A 26859-nucleotide genomic window follows, 5' to 3' on the forward strand; every position below is an offset into this window, starting at 1 on the left:
CGTTGTTAAATAATCAGGAAAAGAAGACAACAATGCAAACACAGAGATTAGAAAACGCACGTCCAGGGGCGCATAATGAAACGCTTAATAAGGGGCGACGTCCCTGGGTGGGCTTAAACCACCAACCTTTCGATTAACAGCCAAACGCGCTAGCCAATTGCGCCACAGAGTCGACCACAGCAAAATCACGCAAGACACTGCAAACCAGTGTTTCAATGAATTCGAGTCTCAGGTCGTGTGAGCTGGAGAATCCTGCCAGTCATCAGCTTTTCCAGATCGACGCTGCGGAATGGTATCTGTTTATCTCTGCCATCTGGTGGTACAAATCAAAATTTCTCCCCAGCACTTTTTCCGTCAGTCGGAGAACCATTTCACAAGGGGACAATGTCAAAACGGTTGCGGCAATTCAACAATTGTACGAAGCACAAAACAGAGCTCATTTAACAATGTCACACTGTTCTGCTGCGGAAATCTTTCCCCTGACAGACAAACTCTCCAGGCCACAGTTCCACCCTATCCCAGTCCCTGCCCCTTCGCCTTGCCCTCTGCCTCTGCACTCGCTTTATACCTGTTCAATCTCTAACCTTTATCCAGTTGTGAAGAAAGGCTACCCACCAGAAAGTCTAACACTGTTTGTCTTTCCAGATGTGCTGCCTGAGTTGCTGCGCATTTCCTGCATTTTCTCTTTTCATTTCAGATTTCCAGCATCCACCATTCGTTTGCTTTTGCACTCACAATGTTGACGGTTCGTCTCCAGGTAGCTACCGTTAGACCCGGTTTCCCAGGCAAAGAGGCTTTTTTTGAGGATACTGCCACATGGCAAAAGGCCAATCTGACCCCATGCCCTTTTAACCGATAGACTAAGCTTGGAATATCCCACACCTGAGGGGCAGGTTCTGACACACAGTAAACTGCGACCTGGTAGGTGACTCAATCTGGGCTGGGTGGAGCATGACTTGATTGACAAGCCTCGTGCTATATCAGAACTGGCCGGAGCCAGTGCTCCCCCTTTCGCTACTGGAATGGATATGTGCAGTCAGGATGGTGAACGTCTCTGGTTTTAAGATCTATCGTGCTCGACAGGTATTTTAAATGATCGGCGGGACTGAGTGAGATTGTGTGTGCGTGTCTGAACCGTGTTGTGGGACTGTGTAAGTTTGTGTATGTCTCTGAACCGTGCTGTGGGACCGTGTGAGTTTGTGTGTGGCTTTGCAGCGTGTTGTGGGACGCTGTGAGTTTAATGTGTCTCTGAACGGTGTTCTAGGACTGTGTGAGTTTGTCTGCGGGTTTCTGAACCGTTTTGTCGGACTGTGTGAGTTTGTGTGCGTGTTTCTGAACCGTGTTGTGGCATTGTGTGAGTTTATGTGTACTTTCTGCTTATTTATTGCTCTCTTACTTTGCTTTGACACAGAGAAAAATGTATACACAACACAGATACACACAAATACATTGAGAAGTAACACACGCACACACACACACACAGTTATTCAGAATGAGCACACTGATACACCCATAATACTCAAGTGCACAATATTTATATATTTAGAACCTGATATATATTATCAAAATAAAAGGAGATTTACAACTGACACACTCACAATGCATCGCCCTCATAACATCAAGACTCACAGTTTCGATAGAACCATGACAGCCACAGACACACACACACGCTTTATATTGCCATATGGTCCAGTTTGAAGTTTTAAGAAAAGTCTGTACAACAAAAATTGAAAGAGTTTTCACAAGTTGCCCGTCCTGTTGAGTATTTGCAGCGATTTCCCACTCTCACAGCAGTGATTCTGAGTCACGATGTGTGGAATTGGATTTGAAAACTGAAGAAAATTCAGCGCTTGGTGCTCAGCTGTCACGAGCAATTCCACACCTGCTTTGATCAGCTGTTAGCAGTGGACTGGAACAATGTCAGCCAGGGACTTTTAGTGTACATCAATAAAAGTGAACTTATTTGATGCAGGTAAAATATCATTAAAATGGTCCACCGCATTCAACTTGTTTTCCCTAATCCCAGCGGTGGAACAGTCCCAGATTGTGCAGCCATTGAATGAATTTGCATTGCTTTTTTCGAAGCCCGACCGACCTTAATATATTTAGCATGGGTTCGACGTCTGTGCAGGGTTTTTGCTCATTTCATTGAAAATTGCTTATCATGAATGCATGGAAACAGTCAGGAAATGGATCAGAGCAGCGTTGTTAAATAATCAGGAAAAGAAGACACCAATGCAAACACAGAGAGTAGAACACGCACGTCGAGGGGCGCTAAGTGAAACGCTTAATCAGGGCCGACGTCCCTGGGTGGGCTCAAACCACCAACCTTTCGATTAACAGCCGAACGCGCTAGCCAATTGCGCCACAGAGACGACCACAGCAAATTCACGCAAGACACTGCAAACCAGTGTTTCAATGAATTCGAGTCTCAGGTCGTGTGAGCTGGAGAATCCTGCCAGTCATCAGCTTTTCCAGATCGACGCTGCGGGATGGTATCTGTTTATCTCTGCCATCTGGTGGTACAAATCAAAATTTCTCCCCAGCACTTTTTCCGTCAGTCGGAGAACCATTTCACAAGGGGACAATGTCAAAACGGTTGCGGCAATTCAACAATTGTACGAAGCACAAAACAGAGCTCATTTAACAATGTCACACTGTTCTGCTGCGGAAATCTTTCCCCTGACAGACAAACTCTCCAGGCCACAGTTCCACCCTATCCCAGACCCTGCCCCTTCGCCTTGCCCTCTGCCTCTGCACTCGCTTTATGCCTGTTCAATCTCTAACATTTATCCAGTTGTGAAGAAAGGCTACCCACCAGAAAGTCTAACACTGTTTGTCTTTCCAGATGTGCTGCCTGAGTTGCTGCGCATTTCCTGCATTTTCTCTTTTCATTTCAGATTTCCAGCATCCACCATTCGTTTGCTTTTGCACTCACAATGTTGACGGTTCGTCTCCAGGTAGCTACCGTTAGACCCGGTTTCCCAGGCAAAGAGGCTTTTATTGAGGATACTGCCACATGGCAAAAGGCCAATCTGCCCCCATGCCCTTTTAACCGACAGACTAAGCTTGGAATCTCCCACACCTGAGGGGCAGGTTCTGACACACAGTAAACTGCGACCTGGTAGGTGACTCAATCTGGGCTGGGTGGAGCATGACTTGATTGACAAGCCTCGTGCTATATCAGAACTGGCCGGAGCCAGTGCTCCCCCTTTCGCTACTGGAATGGATATGTGCAGTCAGGATGGTGAACGTCTCTGGTTTTAAGATCTATCGTGCTCGACAGGTATTTTAAATGAACGGCGGGACTGAGTGAGATTGTGTGTGCGTGTCTGAACCGTGTTGTGGGACTGTGTAAGTTTGTGTATGTCTCTGAACCGTGCTGTGGGACCGTGTGAGTTTGTGTGTGGCTTTGCAGCGTGTTGTGGGACGCTGTGAGTTTAATGTGTCTCTGAACGGTGTTCTAGGACTGTGTGAGTTTGTCTGCGGGTTTCTGAACCGTTTTGTCGGACTGTGTGAGTTTGTGTGCGTGTTTCTGAACCGTGTTGTGGCACTGTGTGAGTTTATGTGTACTTTCTGCTTATTTATTGCTCTCTTACTTTGCTTTGACACATAGAAAAATGTATACACAACACAGATACACACAAATACATTGAGAAGTAACACACGCACACACACACATTTATTCAGAATGAGCACACTGATACACCCATAATACTCAAGTGCACAATATTTATATATTTAGAACCTGATATATATTATCAAAATAAAAGGAGATTTACAACTGACACACTCACAATGCATCGCCCTCATAACATCAAGACTCACAGTTTCGATAGAACCATGACAGCCACAGCCACAGACACACACACACGCTTTATATTGCCATATGGTCCAGTTTGAAGTTTTAAGAAAAGTCTGTACAACAAAAATTGAAAGAGTTTTCACAAGTTGCCCGTCCTGTTGAGTATTTGCAGCGATTTCCCACTCTCAGAGCAGTGATTCTGAGTCACGATGTGTGGAATTGGATTTGAAAACTGAAGAAAATTCAGCGCTTGGTGCTCAGCTGTCACGAGCAATTCCACACCTGCTTTGATCAGCTGTTAGCAGTGGACTGGAACAATGTCAGCCAGGGACTTTTAGTGTACATCAATAAAAGTGAACTTATTTGATGCAGGTAAAATATCATTAAAATGGACCACCGCATTCAACTTGTTTTCCCTAATCCCAGCGGTGGAACAGTCCCAGATTGTGCAGCCATTGAATGAATTTGCATTGCTTTTTTCGAAGCCCGACCGACCTTAATATATCTGGCATGGGTTCGACGTCTGTGCATGGTTTTTGCTCATTTCATTGAAAATTGCTTATCATGAATGCATGGAAACAGTCAGGTAATGGATCAGAGCAGCGTTGTTAAATAATCAGGAAAAGAAGACACCAATGCAAACACAGAGAGAAGAACAAGCACGTCCAGGGGCGCTAAGTGAAACGCTCAATAAGGGCCTTCGTTCCTGGGTGGGCTTGAACCACCAACCTCTTGGTTAACAGCCGAACGCGCTAGCGAGTTGCGCCACAGAGACGACCGCAGCAAATTCGCGCAAGACACTGCAAACCAGTGTTTCAATGAATTCGAGTCTCAGGTCGTGTGAGCTGGAGAATCCTGCCAGTCATCAGCTTTTCCAGATCGACGCTGCGGGATGGTATCTGTTTATCTCTGCCATCTGGTGGTACAAATCAAAATTTCTCCCCAGCACTTTTTCCGTCAGTCGGAGAACCATTTCACAAGGGGACAATGTCAAAACGGTTGCGGCAATTCAACAATTGTACGAAGCACAAAACAGAGCTCATTTAACAATGTCACACTGTTCTGCTGCGGAAATCTTTCCCCTGACAGACAAACTCTCCAGGCCACAGTTCCACCCTATCCCAGACCCTGCCCCTTCGCCTTGCCCTCTGCCTCTGCACTCGCTTTATGCCTGTTCAATCTCTAACATTTATCCAGTTGTGAAGAAAGGCTACCCACCAGAAAGTCTAACACTGTTTGTCTTTCCAGATGTGCTGCCTGAGTTGCTGCGCATTTCCTGCATTTTCTCTTTTCATTTCAGATTTCCAGCATCCACCATTCGTTTGCTTTTGCACTCACAATGTTGACGGTTCGTCTCCAGGTAGCTACCGTTAGACCCGGTTTCCCAGGCAAAGAGGCTTTTATTGAGGATACTGCCACATGGCAAAAGGCCAATCTGCCCCCATGCCCTTTTAACCGACAGACTAAGCTTGGAATCTCCCACACCTGAGGGGCAGGTTCTGACACACAGTAAACTGCGACCTGGTAGATGACTCAATCTGGGCTGGTTGGAGCATGACTTGATTGACAAGCCTCGTGCTATATCAGAACTGGCCGGAGCCAGTGCTCCCCCTTTCGCTCCTGGAATGGATATGTGCAGTCAGGATGGTGAACGTCTCTGGTTTTCAGATCTATCGTGCTCGACAGGTATTTTAAATGAACGGCGGGACTGAGTGAGATTGTGTGTGCGTGTCTGAACCGTGTTGTGGGACTGTGTAAGTTTGTGTATGTCTCTGAACCGTGCTGTGGGACCGTGTGAGTTTGTGTGTGGCTTTGCAGCGTGTTGTGGGACGCTGTGAGTTTAATGTGTCTCTGAACGGTGTTCTCGGACTGTGTGAGTTTGTCTGCGGGTTTCTGAACCGTTTTGTCGGACTGTGTGAGTTTGTGTGCATGTTTCTGAACCGTGTTGTGGCATTGTGTGAGTTTATGTGTACTTTCTGCTTATTTATTGCTCTCTTACTTTGCTTTGACACATAGAAAAATGTATACACAACACAGATACACACAAATACATTGAGAAGTAACACACGCACACACACACACATTTATTCAGAATGAGCACACTGATACACCCATAATACTCAAGTGCACAATATTTATATATTTAGAACCTGATATATATTATCAAAATAAAAGGAGATTTACAACTGACACACTCACAATGCATCGCCCTCATAACATCAAGACTCTCAGTTTCGATAGAACCATCACAGCCACAGCCACAGACAGACACACACGCTTTATATTGCCATATGGTCCAGTTTGAAGTTTTAAGAAAAGTCTGTACAACAAAAATTGAAAGAGTTTTCACAAGTTGCCCGTCCTGTTGAGTATTTGCAGCGATTTCCCACTCTCACAGCAGTGATTCTGAGTCACGATGTGTGGAATTGGATTTGAAAACTGAAGAAAATTCAGCGCTTGGTGCTCAGCTGTCACGAGCAATTCCACACCTGCTTTGATCAGCTGTTAGCAGTGGACTGGAACAATGTCAGCCAGGGACTTTTAGTGTACATCAATAAAAGTGAACTTATTTGATGCAGGTAAAATATCATTAAAATGGTCCACCGCATTCAACTTGTTTTCCCTAATCCCAGCGGTGGAACAGTCCCAGATTGTGCAGCCATTGAATGAATTTGCATTGCTTTTTTCGAAGCCCGACAGACCTTAATATATGGGTTCGACGTCTGTGCATGGTTTTTGCTCATTTCATTGAAAATTGCTTATCATGAATGCATGGAAACAGTCAGGTGATGGATCAGAGCAGCGTTGTTAAATAATCAGGAAAAGAAGACACCAATGCAAACACAGAGAGTCGAACAAGCACGTCCAGGGGCGCTAAGTGAAACGCTCAATCAGGGCCGACGTCCCTGGGTGAGCTTGAACCACCAACTTTTCAATTAACAGCCGAACGCGTTAGCCAATTGCGCCACAGAGACGCCCACAGCAAAATCACGCAAGACACTGCAAACCAGTGTTTCAATGAATTCGAGTCTCAGGTCGTGTGAGCTGGAGAATCCTGCCAGTCATCAGCTTTTCCAGATCGACGCTGCGGGATGGTATCTGTTTATCTCTGCCATCTGGTGGTACAAATCAAAATTTCTCCCCAGCACTTTTTCCGTCAGTCGGAGAACCATTTCACAAGGGGACAATGTCAAAACGGTTGCGGCAATTCAACAATTGTACGAAGCACAAAACAGAGCTCATTTAACAATGTCACACTGTTCTGCTGCGGAAATCTTTCCCCTGACAGACAAACTCTCCAGGCCACAGTTCCACCCTATCCCACACCTTGCCCCTTCGCCTTTCCCTCTGCCTCTGCACTCGCTTTATACCTGTTCAATCTCTAACCTTTATCCAGTTGTGAAGAAAGGCTACCCACCAGAAAGTCTAACACTGTTTGTCTTTCCAGATGTGCTGCCTGAGTTGCTGCGCATTTCCTGCATTTTCTCTTTTCATTTCAGATTTCCAGCATCCACCATTCGTTTGCTTTTGCACTCACAATGTTGACGGTTCGTCTCCAGGTAGCTACCGTTAGACCCGGTTTCCCAGGCAAAGAGGCTTTTTTTGAGGATACTGCCACATGGCAAAAGGCCAATCTGCCCCCATGCCCTTTTAACCGACAGACTAAGCTTGGAATCTCCCACACCTGAGGGGCAGGTTCTGACACACAGTAAACTGCGATTTGGTAGGTGACTCAATCTGGGCTGGGTGGAGCATGACTTGATTGACAAGCCTCGTGCTCTAACAGAACTGGCCGGAGCCAGTGCTCCCCCTTTCGCTCCTGGAATGGATATGTGCAGTCAGGATGGTGAACGTCTCTGGTTTTAAGATCTATCGTGCTCGACAGGTATTTTAAATGAACGGCGGGACTGAGTGAGATTGTGTGTGCGTGTCTGAACCGTGTTGTGGGACTGTGTAAGTTTGTGTATGTCTCTGAACCGTGCTGTGGGACCGTGTGAGTTTGTGTGTGGCTTTGCAGCGTGTTGTGGGACGCTGTGAGTTTAATGTGTCTCTGAACGGTGTTCTAGGACTGTGTGAGTTTGTCTGCGGGTTTCTGAACCGTTTTGTCGGACTGTGTGAGTTTGTGTGCATGTTTCTGAACCGTGTTGTGGCATTGTGTGAGTTTATGTGTACTTTCTGCTTATTTATTGCTCTCTTACTTTGCTTTGACACATAGAAAATTGTATACACAACACAGATACACACAAATACATTGAGAAGTAACACACGCACACACAAACACACATTTATTCAGAATGAGCACACTGATACACCCATAATACTCAAGTGCACAATATTTATATATTTAGAACCTGATATATATTATCAAAATAAAAGGAGATTTACAACTGACACACTCACAATGCATCGCCCTCATAACATCAAGACTCTCAGTTTCGATAGAACCATCACAGCCACAGCCACAGACACACACACACGCTTTATATTGCCATATGGTCCAGTTTGAAGTTTTAAGAAAAGTTTGTACAACAAAAATTGAAAGAGTTTTCACAAGTTGCCCGTCCTGTTGAGTATTTGCAGCGATTTCCCACTCTCACAGCAGTGATTCTGAGTCACGATGTGTGGAATTGGATTTGAAAACTGAAGAAAATTCAGCGCTTGGTGCTCAGCTGTCACGAGCAATTCCACACCTGCTTTGATCAGCTGTCAGCAGTGGACTGGAACAATGTCAGCCAGGGACTTTTAGTGTACATCAATAAAAGTGAACGTATTTGATGCAGGTAAAATATCATTAAAATGGTCCACCGCATTCAACTTGTTTTCCCTAATCCCAGCGGTGGAACAGTCCCAGATTGTGCAGCCATTGAATGAATTTGCATTGCTTTTTTCGAAGCCCGACCGTCCTTAATATATGGGTTCGACGTCTGTGCATGGTTTTTGCTCATTTCATTGAAAATTGCTTATCATGAATGCATGGAAACAGTCAGGTAATGGATCAGAGCAGCGTTGTTAAATAATCAGGAAAAGAAGACACCAATGCAAACACAGAGAGTAGAACAAGCACGTCCAGGGGCGCTAAGTAAAACGCTCAATAATGGCCGACGTCCCTGGGTGGGTTTGAACCACCAACCTTTCGATTAACAGCCGAACGCGCTAGCCAATTGCGCCACAGAGACGACCACAGCCAAATCACCCAAGACACTGCAAACCAGTGTTTCAATGAATTCGAGTCTCAGGTCGTGTGAGCTGGAGAATCCTGCCAGTCATCAGCTTTTCCAGATCGACGCTGCGGGGTGGTATCTGTTTATCTCTGCCATCTGGTGGTACAAATCAAAATTTCTCCCCAGCACTTTTTCCGTCAGTCGGAGAACCATTTCACAAGGGGACAATGTCAAAACGGTTGCGGCAATTCAACAATTGTACGAAGCACAAAACAGAGCTCATTTAACAATGTCACACTGTTCTGCTGCGGAAATCTTTCCCCTGACAGACAAACTCTCCAGGCCACAGTTCCACCCTATCCCAGACCTTGCCCCTTCGCCTTTCCCTCTGCCTCTGCACTCGCTTTATACCTGTTCAATCACTAACCTTTATCCAGTTGTGAAGAAAGGCTACCCACCAGAAAGTGTAACACTGTTTGTCTTTCCAGATGTGCTGCCTGAGTTGCTGCGCATTTCCTGCATTTTCTCTTTTCATTTCAGATTTCCAGCATCCACCATTCGTTTGCTTTTGCACTCACAATGTTGACGGTTCGTCTCCAGGTAGCTACCGTTAGACCCGGTTTCCCAGGCAAAGAGGCTTTTATTGAGGATACTGCCACATGGCAAAAGGCCAATCTGCCCCCATGCCCTTTTAACCGACAGACTAAGCTTGGAATCTCCCACACCTGAGGGGCAGGTTCTGACACACAGTAAACTGCGACCTGGTAGGTGACTCAATCTGGGCTGGGTGGAGCATGACTTGATTGACAAGCCTCGTGCTATATCAGAACTGGCCGGAGCCAGTGCTCCCCCTTTCGCTACTGGAATGGATATGTGCAGTCAGGATGGTGAACGTCTCTGGTTTTAAGATCTATCGTGCTCGACAGGTATTTTAAATGAACGGCGGGACTGAGTGAGATTGTGTGTGCGTGTCTGAACCGTGTTGTGGGACTGTGTAAGTTTGTGTATGTCTCTGAACCGTGCTGTGGGACCGTGTGAGTTTGTGTGTGGCTTTGCAGCGTGTTGTGGGACGGTGTGAGTTTAATGTGTCTCTGAACGGTGTTTTAGGACTGTGTGAGTTTGTCTGCGGGTTTCTGAACCGTTTTGTCGGACTGTGTGAGTTTGTGTGCATGTTTCTGAACCGTGTTGTGGCATTGTGTGAGTTTATGTGTACTTTCTGCTTATTTATTGCTCTCTTACTTTGCTTTGACACATAGAAAAATGTATACACAACACAGATACACACAAATACATTGAGAAGTAACACACGCACACACAAACACACATTTATTCAGAATGAGCACACTGATACACCCATAATACTCAAGTGCACAATATTTATATATTTAGAAGCTGATATATATTATCAAAATAAAAGGAGATTTACAACTGACACACTCACAATGCATCGCCCTCATAACATCAAGACTCTCAGTTTCGATAGAACCATCACAGCCACAGCCACAGACACACACACACGCTTTATATTGCCATATGGTCCAGTTTGAAGTTTTAAGAAAAGTTTGTACAACAAAAATTGAAAGAGTTTTCACAAGTTGCCCGTCCTGTTGAGTATTTGCAGCGATTTCCCACTCTCACAGCAGTGATTCTGAGTCACGATGTGTGGAATTGGATTTGAAAACTGAAGAAAATTCAGCGCTTGGTGCTCAGCTGTCACGAGCAATTCCACACCTGCTTTGATCAGCTGTCAGCAGTGGACTGGAACAATGTCAGCCAGGGACTTTTAGTGTACATCAATAAAAGTGAACGTATTTGATGCAGGTAAAATATCATTAAAATGGTCCACCGCATTCAACTTGTTTTCCCTAATCCCAGCGGTGGAACAGTCCCAGATTGTGCAGCCATTGAATGAATTTGCATTGCTTTTTTCGAAGCCCGACCGTCCTTTATATATGGGTTCGACGTCTGTGCATGGTTTTTGCTCATTTCATTGAAAATTGCTTATCATGAATGCATGGAAACAGTCAGGTAATGGATCAGAGCAGCGTTGTTAAATAATCAGGAAAAGAAGACACCAATGCAAACACAGAGAGTAGAACAAGCACGTCCAGGGGCGCTAAGTAAAACGCTCAATAATGGCCGACGTCCCTGGGTGGGTTTGAACCACCAACCTTTCGATTAACAGCCGAACGCGCTAGCCAATTGCGCCACAGAGACGACCACAGCCAAATCACGCAAGACACTGCAAACCAGTGTTTCAATGAATTCGAGTCTCAGGTCGTGTGAGCTGGAGAATCCTGCCAGTCATCAGCTTTTCCAGATCGACGCTGCGGGGTGGTATCTGTTTATCTCTGCCATCTGGTGGTACAAATCAAAATTTCTCCCCAGCACTTTTTCCGTCAGTCGGAGAACCATTTCACAAGGGGACAATGTCAAAACGGTTGCGGCAATTCAACAATTGTACGAAGCACAAAACAGAGCTCATTTAACAATGTCACACTGTTCTGCTGCGGAAATCTTTCCCCTGACAGACAAACTCTCCAGGCCACAGTTCCACCCTATCCCAGACCTTGCCCCTTCGCCTTTCCCTCTGCCTCTGCACTCGCTTTATACCTGTTCAATCACTAACCTTTATCCAGTTGTGAAGAAAGGCTACCCACCAGAAAGTGTAACACTGTTTGTCTTTCCAGATGTGCTGCCTGAGTTGCTGCGCATTTCCTGCATTTTCTCTTTTCATTTCAGATTTCCAGCATCCACCATTCGTTTGCTTTTGCACTCACAATGTTGACGGTTCGTCTCCAGGTAGCTACCGTTAGACCCGGTTTCCCAGGCAAAGAGGCTTTTATTGAGGATACTGCCACATGGCAAAAGGCCAATCTGCCCCCATGCCCTTTTAACCGACAGACTAAGCTTGGAATCTCCCACACCTGAGGGGCAGGTTCTGACACACAGTAAACTGCGACCTGGTAGGTGACTCAATCTGGGCTGGGTGGAGCATGACTTGATTGACAAGCCTCGTGCTATATCAGAACTGGCCGGAGCCAGTGCTCCCCCTTTCGCTACTGGAATGGATATGTGCAGTCAGGATGGTGAACGTCTCTGGTTTTAAGATCTATCGTGCTCGACAGGTATTTTAAATGAACGGCGGGACTGAGTGAGATTGTGTGTGCGTGTCTGAACCGTGTTGTGGGACTGTGTAAGTTTGTGTATGTCTCTGAACCGTGCTGTGGGACCGTGTGAGTTTGTGTGTGGCTTTGCAGCGTGTTGTGGGACGGTGTGAGTTTAATGTGTCTCTGAACGGTGTTTTAGGACTGTGTGAGTTTGTCTGCGGGTTTCTGAACCGTTTTGTCGGACTGTGTGAGTTTGTGTGCATGTTTCTGAACCGTGTTGTGGCATTGTGTGAGTTTATGTGTACTTTCTGCTTATTTATTGCTCTCTTACTTTGCTTTGACACATAGAAAAATGTATACACAACACAGATACACACAAATACATTGAGAAGTAACACACGCACACACACACACACATTTATTCAGAATGAGCACACTGATGCACCCATAATACTCAAGTGCACAATATTTATATATTTAGAACCTGATATATATTATCAAAATAAAAGGAGATTTACAACTGACACACTCACAATGCATCGCCCTCATAACATCAAGACTCTCAGTTTCGATAGAACCATCACAGCCACAGACACAGACACACACACACGCTTTATATTGCCATATGGTCCAGTTTGAAGTTTTAAGAAAAGTCTGTACAACAAAAATTGAAAGAGTTTTCACAAGTTGCCCGTCCTGTTGAGTATTTGCAGCGATTTCCCACTCTCACAGCAGTGATTCTGAGTCACGATGTGTGGAATTGGATTTGAAAACTGAAGAAAATTCAGCGCATGGTGCTCAGCTGTCACGAGCAATTCCACACCTGCTTTGATCAGCTGTCAGCAGTGGACTGGAACAATGTCAGCCAGGGACTTTTAGTGTACATCAATAAAAGTGAACTTATTTGATGCAGGTAAAATATCATTAAAATGGTCCACCGCATTCAACTTGTTTTCCCTAATCCCAGCGGTGGAACAGTCCCAGATTGTGCAGCCATTGAATGAATTTGCATTGCTTTTTTCGAATCCCGACCGACCTTAATATATGGGTTCGAAGTCTGTGCATGGTCTTTGCTCATTTCATTGAAAATTGCTTATCATGAATGCATGGAAACAGTCAGGTAATGGATCAGAGCAGCGTTGTTAAATAATCAGGAAAAGAAGACACCAATGCAAACACAGAGAGAAGAACAAGCACGTCCAGGGGCGCTAAGTAAAACGCTCAATAAGGGCCGACGTCCCTGGGTGGGTTTAAACCACCAACCTTTCGGTTAACATCCGAACGCGCTAGCCAATTGCGCCACAGAGACGACCACAGCAAAATCACGCAAGACACTGCAAACCAGTGTTTTAATGAATTCGAGTCTCAGGTCGTGTGAGCTGGAGAATCCTGCCAGTCATCAGCTTTTCCAGATCGACACTGCGGGATGGTATCTGTTTATCTCTGCCATCTGGTGGTACAAATCAAAATTTCTCCCCAGCACTTTTTCCGTCAGTCGGAGAACCATTTCACAAGGGGACAATGTCAAAACGGTTGCGGCAATTCAACAATTGTACGAAGCACAAAACAGAGCTCATTTAACAATGTCACACTGTTCTGCTGCGGAAATCTTTCCCCTGACAGACAAACTCTCCAGGCCACAGTTCCACCCTGTCCCACACCTTGCCCCTTCGCCTTTCCCTCTGCCTCTGCACTCGCTTTATACCTGTTCAATCTCTAACCTTTATCCAGTTGTGAAGAAAGGCTACCCACCAGAAAGTCTAACACTGTTTGTCTTTCCAGATGTGCTGCCTGAGTTGCTGCGCATTTCCTGCATTTTCTCTTTTCATTTCAGATTTCCAGCATCCACCATTCGTTTGCTTTTGCACTCACAATGTTGACGGTTCGTCTCCAGGTAGCTACCGTTAGACCCGGTTTCCCAGGCAAAGAGGCTTTTTTTGAGGATACTGCCACATGGCAAAAAGCCAATCTGGCCCCATGCCCTTTTAACCGACAGACTAAGCTTGGAATCTCCCACACCTGAGGGGCAGGTTCTGACACACAGTAAACTGCGGCCTGGCAGGTGACTCAATCTGGGCTGGGTGGAGCATGACTTGATTGACAAGCCTCGTGCTATATCAGAACTGGCCGGAGCCAGTGCTCCTCCTTTCGCTACTGGAATGGATATGTGCAGTCAGGATGGTGAACGTCTCTGGTTTTAAGATCTATCGTGCTCGACAGGTATTTTAAATGAACGGCGGGACTGAGTCAGATTGTGTGTGCGTGTCTGAACCGTGTTGCGGGACTGTGTAAGTTTGTGTATGTCTCTGAACCGTGCTGTGGGACCGTGTGATTTGTGTGTGGCTTTGCAGCGTGTTGTGGGACGGTGTGAGTTTAATGTGTCTCTGAACGGTGTTCTAGGACTGTGTGAGTTTGTCTGCGGGTTTCTGAACCGTTTTGTCGGACTGTGTGAGTTTGTGTGCTTGTTTCTGAACCGTGTTGTGGCATTGTGTGAGTTTATGTGTACTTTCTGCTTATTTATTGCTCTCTTACTTTGCTTTGACACATAGAAAAATGTATACACAACACAGATACACACAAATACATTGAGAAGTAACACACGCACACACACACACACATTTATTCAGAATGAGCACACTGATACACCCATAATACTCAAGTGCACAATATTTATACATTTAGAACCTGATATATATTATCAAAATAAAATGAGATTTACAACTGACACACTCACAATGCATCGCCCTCATAACATCAAGACTCTCAGTTTCGATAGAACCATCACAGCCACAGCCACAGACACACACACACGCTTTATATTGCCATATGGTCCAGTTTGAAGTTTCAAGAAAAGTCTGTACAACAAAAATTGAAAGAGTTTTCACAAGTTGCCCGTCCTGTTGAGTATTTGCAGCGATTTCCCACTCTCACAGCAGTGATTCTGAGTCACGATGTGTGGAATTGGATTTGAAAACTGAAGAAAATTCAGCGCTTGGTGCTCAGCTGTCACGAGCAATTCCACACCTGCTTTGATCAGCTGTCAGCAGTGGACTGGAACAATGTCAGCCAGGGACTTTTAGTGTACATCAATAAAAGTGAACTTATTTGATGCAGGTAAAATATCATTAAAATGGTCCACCGCATTCAACTTGTTTTCCCTAATCCCAGCGGTGGAACAGTCCCAGATTGTGCAGCCATTGAATGAATTTGCATTGCTTTTTTCGAAGCCCGACCGACCTTAATATATTTAGCATGGGTTCGACGTCTGTGCATGGTTTTTGCTCATTTCATTGAAAATTGCTTATCATGAATGCATGGAAACAGTCAGGTAATGGATCAGAGCAGCGTTGTTAAATAATCAGGAAAAGAAGACACCAATGCAAACACAGATAGTAGAACAAGCACGTCCAGGGGCGCTTAGTGAAACGCTCAATAAGGGCCAACGTCCCTGGGTGGGGTTGAACCACCAACTTTTCGGTTAATAGCCGAACGCGCTAGCCAATTGCGCCACAGAGACGACCACAGCCAAATCACGCAAGACACTGCAAACCAGTGTTTCAATGAATTCGAGTCTCAGGTCGTGTGAGCTGGAGAATCCTGCCAGTCATCAGCTTTTCCAGATCGACGCTGCGGGATGGTATCTGTTTATCTCTGCCATCTGGTGGTACAAATCAAAATTTCTCCGCAGCACTTTTTCCGTCAGTCGGAGAACCATTTCACAAGGGGACAATGTCAAAACGGTTGCGGCAATTCAACAATTGTACGAAGCACAAAACAGAGCTCATTTAACAATGTCACACTGTTCTGCTGCGGAAATCTTTCCCCTGACAGACAAACTCTCCAGGCCACAGTTCCACCCTATCCCAGACCCTGCCCCTTCGCCTTGCCCTCTGCCTCTGCACTCGCTTTATGCCTGTTCAATCTCTAACCTTTATCCAGTTGTGAAGAAAGGCTACCCACCAGAAAGTCTAACACTGTTTGTCTTTCCAGATTTGCTGCCTGAGTTGCTGCGCATTTCCTGCATTTTCTCTTTTCATTTCAGATTTCCAGCATCCACCATTCGTTTGCTTTTGCACTCACAATGTTGACGGTTCGTCTCCAGGTAGCTACCGTTAGACCCGGTTTCCCAGGCAAAGAGGCTTTTATTGAGGATACTGCCACATGGCAAAAGGCCAATCTGCCCCCATGCCCTTTTAACCGATAGACTAAGCTTGGAATCTCCCACACCTGAGGGGCAGGTTCTGACACACTTTAAACTGCGACCTGGTAGGTGACTCAATCTGGGCTGGGTGGAGCATGACTTGATTGACAAGCCTCGTGCTCTATCAGAACTGGCCGGAGCCAGTGCTCCCCCTTTCGCTACTGGAATGGATATGTGCAGTCAGGATGGTGAACGTCTCTGGTTTTAAGATCTATCGTGCTCGACAGGTATTTTAAATGAACGGCGGGACTGAGTGAGATTGTGTGCGCGTGTCTGAACCGTGTTGTGGGACTGTGTAAGTTTGTGTATGTCTCTGAACCGTGCTGTGGGACCGTGTGAGTTTGTGTGTGGCTTTGCAGCGTGTTGTGGGACGCTGTGAGTTTAATGTGTCTCTGAACGGTGTTCTAGGACTGTGTGAGTTTGTCTGCGGGTTTCTGAACCGTTTTGTCGGACTGTGTGAGTTTGTGTGCGTGTTTCTGAACCGTGTTGTGGCATTGTGTGAGTTTATGTGTACTTTCTGCTTATTTATTGCTCTCTTACTTTGCTTTGACACATAGAAAAATGTATACACAACACAGATACACACAAATACATTGAGAAGTAACACACGCACACACACACACACACATTTATTCAGAATGAGCACACTGATACACCCATAATACTCAAGTGCACAATATTTATATATTTAGAACCTGATATATATTATCAAAATAAAAGGAGATTTACAACTGACACACTCACAATGCATCGCCCTCATAACATCAAGACTCACAGTTTCGATAGAACCATGACAGCCACAGCCACAGACACACACACACGCTTTATATTGCCATATGGTCCAGTTTGAAGTTTTAAGAAAAGTCTGTACAACAAAAATTGAAAGAGTTTTCACAAGTTGCCCGTCCTGTTGTGTATTTGCAGCGATTTCCCACTCTCACAGCAGTGATTCTGAGTCACGATGTGTGGAACTGGATTTGAAAACTGAAGAAAATTCAGCGCTTGGTGCTCAGCTGTCACGAGCAATTCCACACCTGCTTTGATCAGCTGTTAGCAGTGGACTGGAACAATGTCAGCCAGGGACTTTTAGTGTACATCAATAAAAGTGAACTTATTTGATGCAGGTAAAATATCATTAAAATGGTCCACCGCATTCAACTTGTTTTCCCTAATCCCAGCGGTGGAACAGTCCCAGATTGTGCAGCCATTGAATGAATTTGCATTGCTTTTTTCGAAGCCCGACCGACCTTAATATATTTAGCATGGGTTCGACGTCTGTGCATGGTTTTTGCTCATTTCATTGAAAATTGCTTATCATGAATGCATGGAAACAGTCAGGTAATGGATCAGAGCAGCGTTGTTAAATAATCAGGAAAAGGAGACACCAATGCAAACACAGATAGTAGAACAAGCACGTCCAGGGGCGCTTAGTGAAACGCTCAATAAAGGCCAACGTCCCTGGGTGGGTTTGAACCACCAACATTTCAGTTAACAGCCGAACGCGCTAGCCAATTGCGCCACAGAGACGACCACGGCAAAATCATGCAAGACACTGCAAACCAGTGTTTCAATGAATTCGAGTCTCCGGTAGTGTGAGCTGGAGAATCCTGCCAGTCATCAGCTTTTCCAGATCGACGCTGCGGGATGGTATCTGTTTATCTCTGCCATCTGGTGGTACAAATCAAAATTTCTCCCCAGCACTTTTTCCGTCAGTCGGAGAACCATTTCACAAGGGGACAATGTCAAAACGGTTGCGGCAATTCAACAATTGTACGAAGCACAAAACAGAGCTCATTTAACAATGTCACACTGTTCTGCTGCGGAAATCTTTCCCCTGACAGACAAACTCTCCAGGCCACAGTTCCACCCTATCCCAGACCTTGCCCCTTCGCCTTTCCCTCTGCCTCTGCACTCGCTTTATACCTGTTCAATCTCTAACCTTTATCCAGTTGTGAAGAAAGGCTACCCATCAGAAAGTCTAACACTGTTTGTCTTTCCAGATGTGCTGCCTGAGTTGCTGCGCATTTCCTGCATTTTCTCTTTTCATTTCAGATTTCCAGCATCCACCATTCGTTTGCTTTTGCACTCACAATGTTGACGGTTCGTCTCCAGGTAGCTACCGTTAGACCCGGTTTCCCAGGCAAAGAGGCTTTTATTGAGGATACTGCCACATGGCAAAAGGCCAATCTGCCCCCATGCCCTTTTAACCGACAGACGAAGCTTGGAATCTCCCACACCTGAGGGGCAGGTTCTGACACACAGTAAACTGCGACCTTGTAGGTGACTCAAGCTGGGCTGGGGGGAGCATGACTTGATTGACAAGCCTCGTGCTACATCAGAACTGGCCGGAGCCAGTGCTCCTCCTTTCGCTACTGGAATGGATATGTGCAGTCAGGATGGTGAACGTCTCTGGTTTTAAGATCTATCGTGCTCGACAGGTATTTTAAATGAACGGCGGGACTGAGTGAGATTGTGTGTGCGTGTCTGAACCGTGTTGTGGGACTGTGTAAGTTTGTGTATGTCTCTGAACCGTGCTGTGGGACCGTGTGAGTTTGTGTGTGGCTTTGCAGCGTGTTGTGGGACGGTGTGAGTTTAATGTGTCTCTGAACGGTGTTCTAGGACTGTGTGAGTTTGTCTGCGGGTTTCTGAACCGTTTTGTCGGACTGTGTGAGTTTGTGTGCTTGTTTCTGAACTGTGTTGTGGCATTGTGTGAGTTTATGTGTACTTTCTGCTTATTTATTGTTCTCTTACTTTGCTTTGACACAAAGAAAAATGTATACACAACACAGATACACACAAATACATTGAGAAGTAACACACGCACACACACACACACATTTATTCAGAATGAGCACACTGATACACCCATAATACTCAAGTGCACAATATTTATATATTTAGAACCTGATATATATTATCAAAATAAAAGGAGATTTACAACTGACACACTCACAATGCATCGCCCTCATAACATCAAGACTCTCAGTTTCGAGAGAACCATGACAGCCACAGCCACAGACACACACACACGCTTTATATTGCCATATGGTCCAGTTTGAAGTTTTAAGAAAAATCTGTACAACAAAAATTGAAAGAGTTTTCACAAGCTGCCCGTCCTGTTGAGTATTTGCAGCGATTTCCCACTCTCACAGCAGTGATTCTGAGTCACGATGTGTGGAATTGGATTTGAAAACTGAAGAAAATTCAGCGCTTGGTGCTCAGCTGTCACGAGCAATTCCACACCTGCTTTGATCAGCTGTCAGCAGTGGACTGGAGCAATGTCAGCCAGGGACTTTTAGTGTACATCAATAAAAGTGAACTTATTTGATGCAGGTAAAATATCATTAAAATGGTCCACCGCATTCAACTTGTTTTCCCTAATCCCAGCGGTGGAACAGTCCCAGATTGTGCAGCCATTGAATGAATTTGCATTGCTTTTTTCGAAGCCCGACCGACCTTAATATATGGGTTCGACGTCTGTGCATGGTTTTTGCTCATTTCATTGAAAATTGCTTATCATGAATGCATGGAAACAGTCAGGTAATGGATCAGAGCAGCGTTGTTAAATAATCAGGAAAAGAAGACACCAATGCAAACACAGAGAGTAGAGCTAGCACGTCCAGGGGCGCTAAGTGATACGCTTAATAAGGGCCGACGTCCCTGGGTGGGCTTGAACCACCAACCTTTCGGTTAACAGCCGAACGCGCTAGCCAATTGCGCCACAGATACGACCACAACGAAATCACCCAAGACACTGCAAACCAGTGTTACAATGAATTCGAGTCTCAGGTCGTGTGAGCTGGAGAATCCTGCCAGTCATCAGCTTTTCCAGATCGACGCTGCGGGATGGTATCTGTTTATCTCTGCCATCTGGTGGTACAAATCAAAATTTCTCCCCAGCACTTTTTCCGTCAGTCGGAGAACCATTTCACAAGGGGACAATGTCAAAACGGTTGCGGCAATTCAACAATTGTACGAAGCACAAAACAGAGCTCATTTAACAATGTCACACTGTTCTGCTGCGGAAATCTTTTCCCTGACAGACTAACTCTCCAGGCCACAGTTCAACCCTATCCCACACCTTGCCCCTTCGCCTTTCCCTCTGCCTCTGCACTCGCTTTATGCCTGTTCAATCTCTAACCTTTATCCAGTTGTGAAGAAAGGCTACCCACCAGAAAGTCTAACACTGTTTGTCTTTCCAGATGTGCTGCCTGAGTTGCTGCGCATTTCCTGCATTTTCTCTTTTCATTTCAGATTTCCAGCATCCACCATTCGTTTGCTTTTGCACTCACAATGTTGACGGTTCGTCTCCAGGTAGCTACCGTTAGACCCGGTTTCCCAGGCAAAGAGGCTTTTTTTGAGTATACTGCCACAATGCAAAAGGCCAATCTGCCCCCATGCCCTTTTAACCGACAGACTAAGCTTGGAATCTCCCACACCTGAGGGGCAGGTTCTGACACACAGTAAACTGCGACCTGGTAGGTGACTCAATCTGGGCTGGGTGGAGCATGACTTGATTGACAAGCCTCGTGCTATATCAGAACTGGCCGGAGCCAGTGCTCCCCCTTTCGCAACTGGAATGGATATGTGCAGTCAGGATGGTGAACGTCTCTGGTTTTAAGATCTATCGTGCTCGACAGGTATTTTAAATGAACGGCGGGACTGATTGAGATTGTGTGTGCGTGTCTGAACCGTGTTGTGGGACTGTGTAAGTTTGTGTATGTCTCTGAACCGTGCTGTGGGACCGTGTGAGTTTGTGTGTGGCTTTGCAGCGTGTTGTGGGACGGTGTGAGTTTAATGTGTCTCTGAACGGTGTTCTAGGACTGTGTGAGTTTGTCTGCGGGTTTCTGAACCGTTTTGTCGGACTGTGTGAGTTTGTGTGCATGTTTCCGAACCGTGTTGTGGCATTGTGTGAGGTTATGTGTACTTTCTGCTTATTTATTGCTCTCTTACTTTGCTTTGACACATAGAAAAATGTATACACAACACAGATACACACAAATACATTGAGAAGTAACACACGCACACACACACACACATTTATTCAGAATGATCACACTGATACACCCATAATACTCAAGTGCACAATATTTATATATTTAGAACCTGATATATATTATCAAAATAAAAGGAGATTTACAACTGACACACTCACAATGCATCGCCCTCATAACATCAAGACTCTCAGTTTCGATAGAACCATGACAGCCACAGCCACAGACACACACACACTCTTTATATTGCCATATGGTACAGTTTGAAGTTTTAAGAAAAGTCTGTACAACAAAAATTGAAAGAGTTTTCACAAGTTGCCCGTCCTGTTGAGTATTTGCAGCGATTTCCCACTCTCACAGCAGTGATTCTGAGTCACGATGTGTGGAATTGGATTTGAAAACTGAAGAAAATTCAGCGCTTGGTGCTCAGCTGTCACGAGCAATTCCACACCTGCTTTGATCAGCTGTCAGCAGTGGACTGGAACAATGTCAGCCAGGGACTTTTAGTGTACATCAATAAAAGTGAACTTATTTGATGCAGGTAAAATATCATTAAAATGGTCCACCGCATTCAACTTGTTTTCCCTAATCCCAGCGGTGGAACAGTCCCAGATTGTGCAGCCATTGAATGAATTTGCATTGCTTTTTTCGTAGCCCGACCGTCCTTAATATATGGGTTCGACGTCTGTGCATGGTTTTTGCTCATTTCATTGAAAATTGCTTATCATGAATGCATGGAAACAGTCAGGTAATGGATCAGAGCAGCGTTGTTAAATAATCAGGAAAAGAAGACACCAATGCAAACACAGAGAGTAGAACAAGCACGTCCAGAGGCGCTAAGTAAAATGCTCAATAATGGCCGACGTCCCTGGGTGGGCTTGAAACACCAACCCTTCGGTTAACAGCCGAATGCGCTAGCCAATTGCGCCACAGAGACGACCACAACAAAATCACCCAAGACACTGCAAACCAGTGTTACAATGAATTCGAGTCTCAGGTTGTGTGAGCTGGAGAATCCTGCCAGTCATCAGCTTTTCCAGATCGACGCTGCGGGATGGTATCTGTTTATCTCTGCCATCTGGTGGTACAAATCAAAATTTCTCCCCAGCACTTTTTCCGTCAGTCGGAGAACCATTTCACAAGGGGACAATGTCAAAACGGTTGCGGCAATTCAACAATTGTACGAAGCACAAAACAGAGCTCATTTAACAATGTCACACTGTTCTGCTGCGGAAATCTTTCCCCTGACAGACAAACTCTCCAGGCCACAGTTCAACCCTATCCCAGACCTTGCCCCTTCGCCTTTCCCTCTGCCTCTGCACTCGCTTTATACCTGTTCAATCTCTAACCTTTATCCAGTTGTGAAGAAAGGCTACCCACCAGAAAGTCTAACACTGTTTGTCTTTCCAGATGTGCTGCCTGAGTTGCTGCGCATTTCCTGCATTTTCTCTTTTCATTTCAGATTTCCAGCATCCACCATTCGTTTGCGTTTGCACTCACAATGTTGACGGTTCGTCTCCAGGTAGCTACCATTCGACCCGGTTTCCCAGGCAAAGAGGCTTTTTTTGAGTATACTGCCACAATGCAAAAGGCTAATCTGCCCCCATGCCCTTTTAACCGACAGACTAAGCTTGGAATCTCCCACACCTGAGGGGCAGGTTCTGACAAACAGTAAACTGCGACCTGGCAGGTGACTCAATCTGGGCTGGGTGGAGCATGACTTGATTGACAAGCCTCGTGCTATATCAGAACTGGCCGGAGCCAGTGCTCCCCCTTTCGCTACTGGAATGGATATGTGCAGTCAGGATGGTGAACGTCTCTGGTTTTAAGATCTATCGTGCTCGACAGGTATTTTAAATGAACGGCGGGACTGAGTGAGATTGCGTGTGCGTGTCTGAACCGTGTTGTGGGACTGTGTAAGTTTGTGTATGTCTCTGAACCGTGCTGTGGGACCGTGTGAGTTTGTGTGTGGCTTTGCAGCGTGTTGTGGGACGGTGTGAGTTTAATGTGTCTCTGAACGGTGTTCTAGGACTGTGTGAGTTTGTCTGCGGGTTTCTGAACCGTTTTGTCGGACTGTGTGAGTTTGTGTGCATGTTTCTGAACCGTGTTGTGGCATTGTGTGAGTTTATGTGTACTTTCTGCTTATTTATTGCTCTCTTACTTTGCTTTGACACATAGAAAAATGTATACACAACACAGATACACACAAATACATTGAGAAGTAACACACGCACACACACACACACATTTATTCAGAATGAGCACACTGATACACCCATAATACTCAAGTGCACAATATTTATATATTTAGAACCTGATATATATTATCAAAATAAAAGGAGATTTACAACTGACACACTCACAATGCATCGCCCTCATAACATCAAGACTCATAGTTTCGATAGAACCATCACAGCCACAGCCACAGACACACACACACGCTTTATATTGCCATATGGTCCAGTTAGAAGTTTTAAGAAAAGTCTGTACAACAAAAATTGAAAGAGTTTTCACAAGTTGCCCGTCCTGTTGAGTATTTGCAGCGATTTCCCACTCTCACAGCAGTGATTCTGAGTCACGATGTGTGGAATTGGATTTGAAAACTGAAGGAAATTCAGCGCTTGGTGCTCAGCTGTCATGAGCAATTCCACACCTGCTTTGATCAGCTGTCAGCAGTGGACTGGAACAATGTCAGCCAGGGACTTTTAGTGTACATCAATAAAAGTGAACTTATTTGATGCAGGTAAAATATCATTAAAACGGTCCACCGCATTCAACTTGTTTTCCCTAATCCCAGCGGTGGAACAGTCCCAGATTGTGCAGCCATTGAATGACTTTGCATTGCTTTTTTAGTAGCCCGACCGACCTTAATATATGGGTTCGACGTCTGTGCATGGTTTTTGCTCATTTCATTGAAAATTGCTTATCATGAATGCATGGAAACAGTCAGGTAATGGATCAGAGTAGCGTTCTTAAATAATCAGGAAAAGAAGACACCAATTCAAACACAGAGAGTGGAACAAGCACGTCCAGGGGCGCTAAGTAAAACGCTCAATAATGGCCGACGTCCCTGGGTGGGCTTGAACCACCAACCTTTCGGTTAACAGTCGAACGCGCAAGCCAAATGCGCCACAGAGACGACCACAGCAAAATCACCCAAGACACTGCAAACCAGTGTTTCAATGAATTCGAGTCTCAGGTCGTGTGAGCTGGAGAATCCTGCCAGTCATCAGCTTTTCCAGATCGACGCTGCGGGATGGTATCTGTTTATCTCTGCCATCTGGTGGTACAAATCAAAATTTCTCCCCAGCACTTTTTCCGTCAGTCGGAGAACCATTTCACAAGGGGACAATGTCAAAACGGTTGCGGCAATTCAACAATTGTACGAAGCACAAAACAGAGCTCATTTAACAATGTCACACTGTTCTGCTGCGGAAATCTTTCCCCTGACAGACAAACTCTCCAGGCCACAGTTCCACCCTATCCCAGACCTTGCCCCTTCGCCTTTCCCTCTGCCTCTGCACTCGCTTTATACCTGTTCAATCTCTAACCTTTATCCAGTTGTGAAGAAAGGCTACCCACCAGAAAGTCGAACACTGTTTGTCTTTCCAGATGTGCTGCCTGAGTTGCTGCGCATTTCCTGCATTTTCTCTTTTCATTTCAGATTTCCAGCATCCACCATTCGTTTGCGTTTGCACTCACAATGTTGACGGTTCGTCTCCAGGTAGCTACCGTTAGACCCGGTTTCCCAGGCAAAGAGGCTTTTATTGAGGATACTGCCACATGGCAAAAGGCCAATCTGCCCCCATGCCCTTTTAACCGACAGACTAAGCTTGGAATCTCCCACACCTGAGGGGCAGGTTCTGACACACAGTAAACTGCGACCTGGTAGGTGACTCAATCTGGGCTGGGTGGAGCATGACTTGATTGACAAGCCTCGTGCTATATCAGAACTGGCCGAAGCCAGTGCTCCCGATTTCGCTACTGGAATGGATATGTGCAGTCAGGATGGTGAACGTCTCTGGTTTTAAGATCTATCGTGCTCGACAGGTATTTTAAATGAACAGCGGGACTGAGTGAGATTGTGTGTGCGTGTCTGAACCGTGTTGTGGGACTGTGTAAGTTTGTGGATGTCTCTGAACCGTGCTGTGGGACCGTGTGAGTTTGTGTGTGGCTTTGCAGCGTGTTGTGGGACGCTGTGAGTTTAATGTGTCTCTGAACGGTGTTCTAGGACTGTGTGAGTTTGTCTGCGGGTTTCTGAACCGTTTTGTCGGACTGTGTGAGTTTGTGTGCGTGTTTCTGAACCGTGTTGTGGCATTGTGTGAGTTTATGTGTACTTTCTGCTTATTTATTGCTCTCTTACTTTGCTTTGACACATAGAAAAATGTATACACAACACAGATACACACAAATACATTGAGAAGTAACACACGCACACACACACACACATTTATTCAGAATGAGCACACTGATACACCCATAATACTCAAGTGCACAATATTTATATATTTAGAACCTGATATATATTATCAAAATAAAAGGAGATTTACAACTGACACACTCACAATGCATCGCCCTCATCACATCAAGACTCACAGTTTCGATAGAACCATGACAGCCACAGCCACAGACACACACACACGCTTTATATTGCCATATGGTCCAGTTTGAAGTTTTAAGAAAAGTCTGTACAACAAAAATTGAAAGAGTTTTCACAAGTTGCCCGTCCTGTTGAGTATTTGCAGCGATTTCCCACTCTCACAGCAGTGATTCTGAGTCACGATGTGTGGAATTGGATTTGAAAACTGAAGAAAATTCAGCGCTTGGTGCTCAGCTGTCACGAGCAATACCACACCTGCATTGATCAGCTGTTAGCAGTGGACTGGAACAATGTCATCCAGGGACTTTTAGTATACATCAATAAAAGTGAACTTATTTGATGCAGGTAAAATATCATTAAAATGGTCCACCGCATTCAACTTGTTTTCCCTAATCCCAGCGGTGGAACAGTCCCAGATTGTGCAGCCATTGAATGAATTTGCATTGCTTTTTTCGAAGCCCGACCGACTTAATATATTTAGCATGGGTTCGACGTCTGTGCATGGTTTTTGCTCATTTCATTGAAAATTGCTTGTCATGAATGCATGGAAACAGTCAGGTAATGGATCAGAGCAGCGTTGTTAAATAATCAGGAAAAGAAGACACCAATGCAAACACAGAGAGTAGAACAAGCACGTCCAGGGGCGCTAAGTGAAACGCTCAATAAGGGCCGACGTCCCTGGGTGGGCTTGCACCACCAACCTTTCGGTTAACAGCCGACCGCGCGAGCCAATTGCGCCACAGAGACGACCACCGCAAAATTGTGCAAGACACTGCAAACCAGTGTTTCAATGAAATCGAGTCTCAGGTCGTGTGAGCTGGAGAATCCTGCCAGTCATCAGCTTTTCCAGATCGACGCTGCGGGATGGTCTCTGTTTATCTCTGCCATCTGGTGGTACAAATCAAAATTTCTCCCCAGCACTTTCTCCGTCAGTCGGAGAACCATTTCACAAGGGGACAATGTCAAAACGGTTGCGGCAATTCAACA

The 26859-nt window shown here is 45.4% G+C and overlaps 9 non-coding genes across 9 annotated transcripts; all 9 read right to left on the minus strand.

Annotated features, from left to right (window-relative positions):
- Positions 1-2301: 2301 nt before the first annotated feature.
- On the minus strand, positions 2302-2375 carry trnan-guu (transfer RNA asparagine (anticodon GUU)). The gene has a single exon. It is a non-coding gene; the product is annotated as a tRNA-Asn (tRNA).
- Positions 2376-8908: 6533 nt separating this feature from the next.
- Positions 8909-8982, minus strand: trnan-guu (transfer RNA asparagine (anticodon GUU)). The gene has a single exon. It is a non-coding gene; the product is annotated as a tRNA-Asn (tRNA).
- Positions 8983-11110: 2128 nt separating this feature from the next.
- On the minus strand, positions 11111-11184 carry trnan-guu (transfer RNA asparagine (anticodon GUU)). Its single transcript has one exon. It is a non-coding gene; the product is annotated as a tRNA-Asn (tRNA).
- Positions 11185-13312: 2128 nt separating this feature from the next.
- trnan-guu (transfer RNA asparagine (anticodon GUU)) lies at positions 13313-13386 on the minus strand. Its single transcript has one exon. It is a non-coding gene; the product is annotated as a tRNA-Asn (tRNA).
- A 2134-nt stretch (positions 13387-15520) lies between these two features.
- On the minus strand, positions 15521-15594 carry trnan-auu (transfer RNA asparagine (anticodon AUU)). The gene has a single exon. It is a non-coding gene; the product is annotated as a tRNA-Asn (tRNA).
- A 2137-nt stretch (positions 15595-17731) lies between these two features.
- On the minus strand, positions 17732-17805 carry trnan-guu (transfer RNA asparagine (anticodon GUU)). The gene has a single exon. It is a non-coding gene; the product is annotated as a tRNA-Asn (tRNA).
- Positions 17806-19933: 2128 nt separating this feature from the next.
- On the minus strand, positions 19934-20007 carry trnan-guu (transfer RNA asparagine (anticodon GUU)). Its single transcript has one exon. It is a non-coding gene; the product is annotated as a tRNA-Asn (tRNA).
- Positions 20008-22135: 2128 nt separating this feature from the next.
- trnan-guu (transfer RNA asparagine (anticodon GUU)) lies at positions 22136-22209 on the minus strand. The gene has a single exon. It is a non-coding gene; the product is annotated as a tRNA-Asn (tRNA).
- A 2128-nt stretch (positions 22210-24337) lies between these two features.
- trnan-guu (transfer RNA asparagine (anticodon GUU)) lies at positions 24338-24411 on the minus strand. Its single transcript has one exon. It is a non-coding gene; the product is annotated as a tRNA-Asn (tRNA).
- Positions 24412-26859: the final 2448 nt, after the last annotated feature.

The sequence above is a fragment of the Heterodontus francisci genome, chromosome 22 (genome assembly GCF_036365525.1).
Source record: "Heterodontus francisci isolate sHetFra1 chromosome 22, sHetFra1.hap1, whole genome shotgun sequence".
Lineage (NCBI taxonomy): Eukaryota > Metazoa > Chordata > Chondrichthyes > Heterodontiformes > Heterodontidae > Heterodontus > Heterodontus francisci.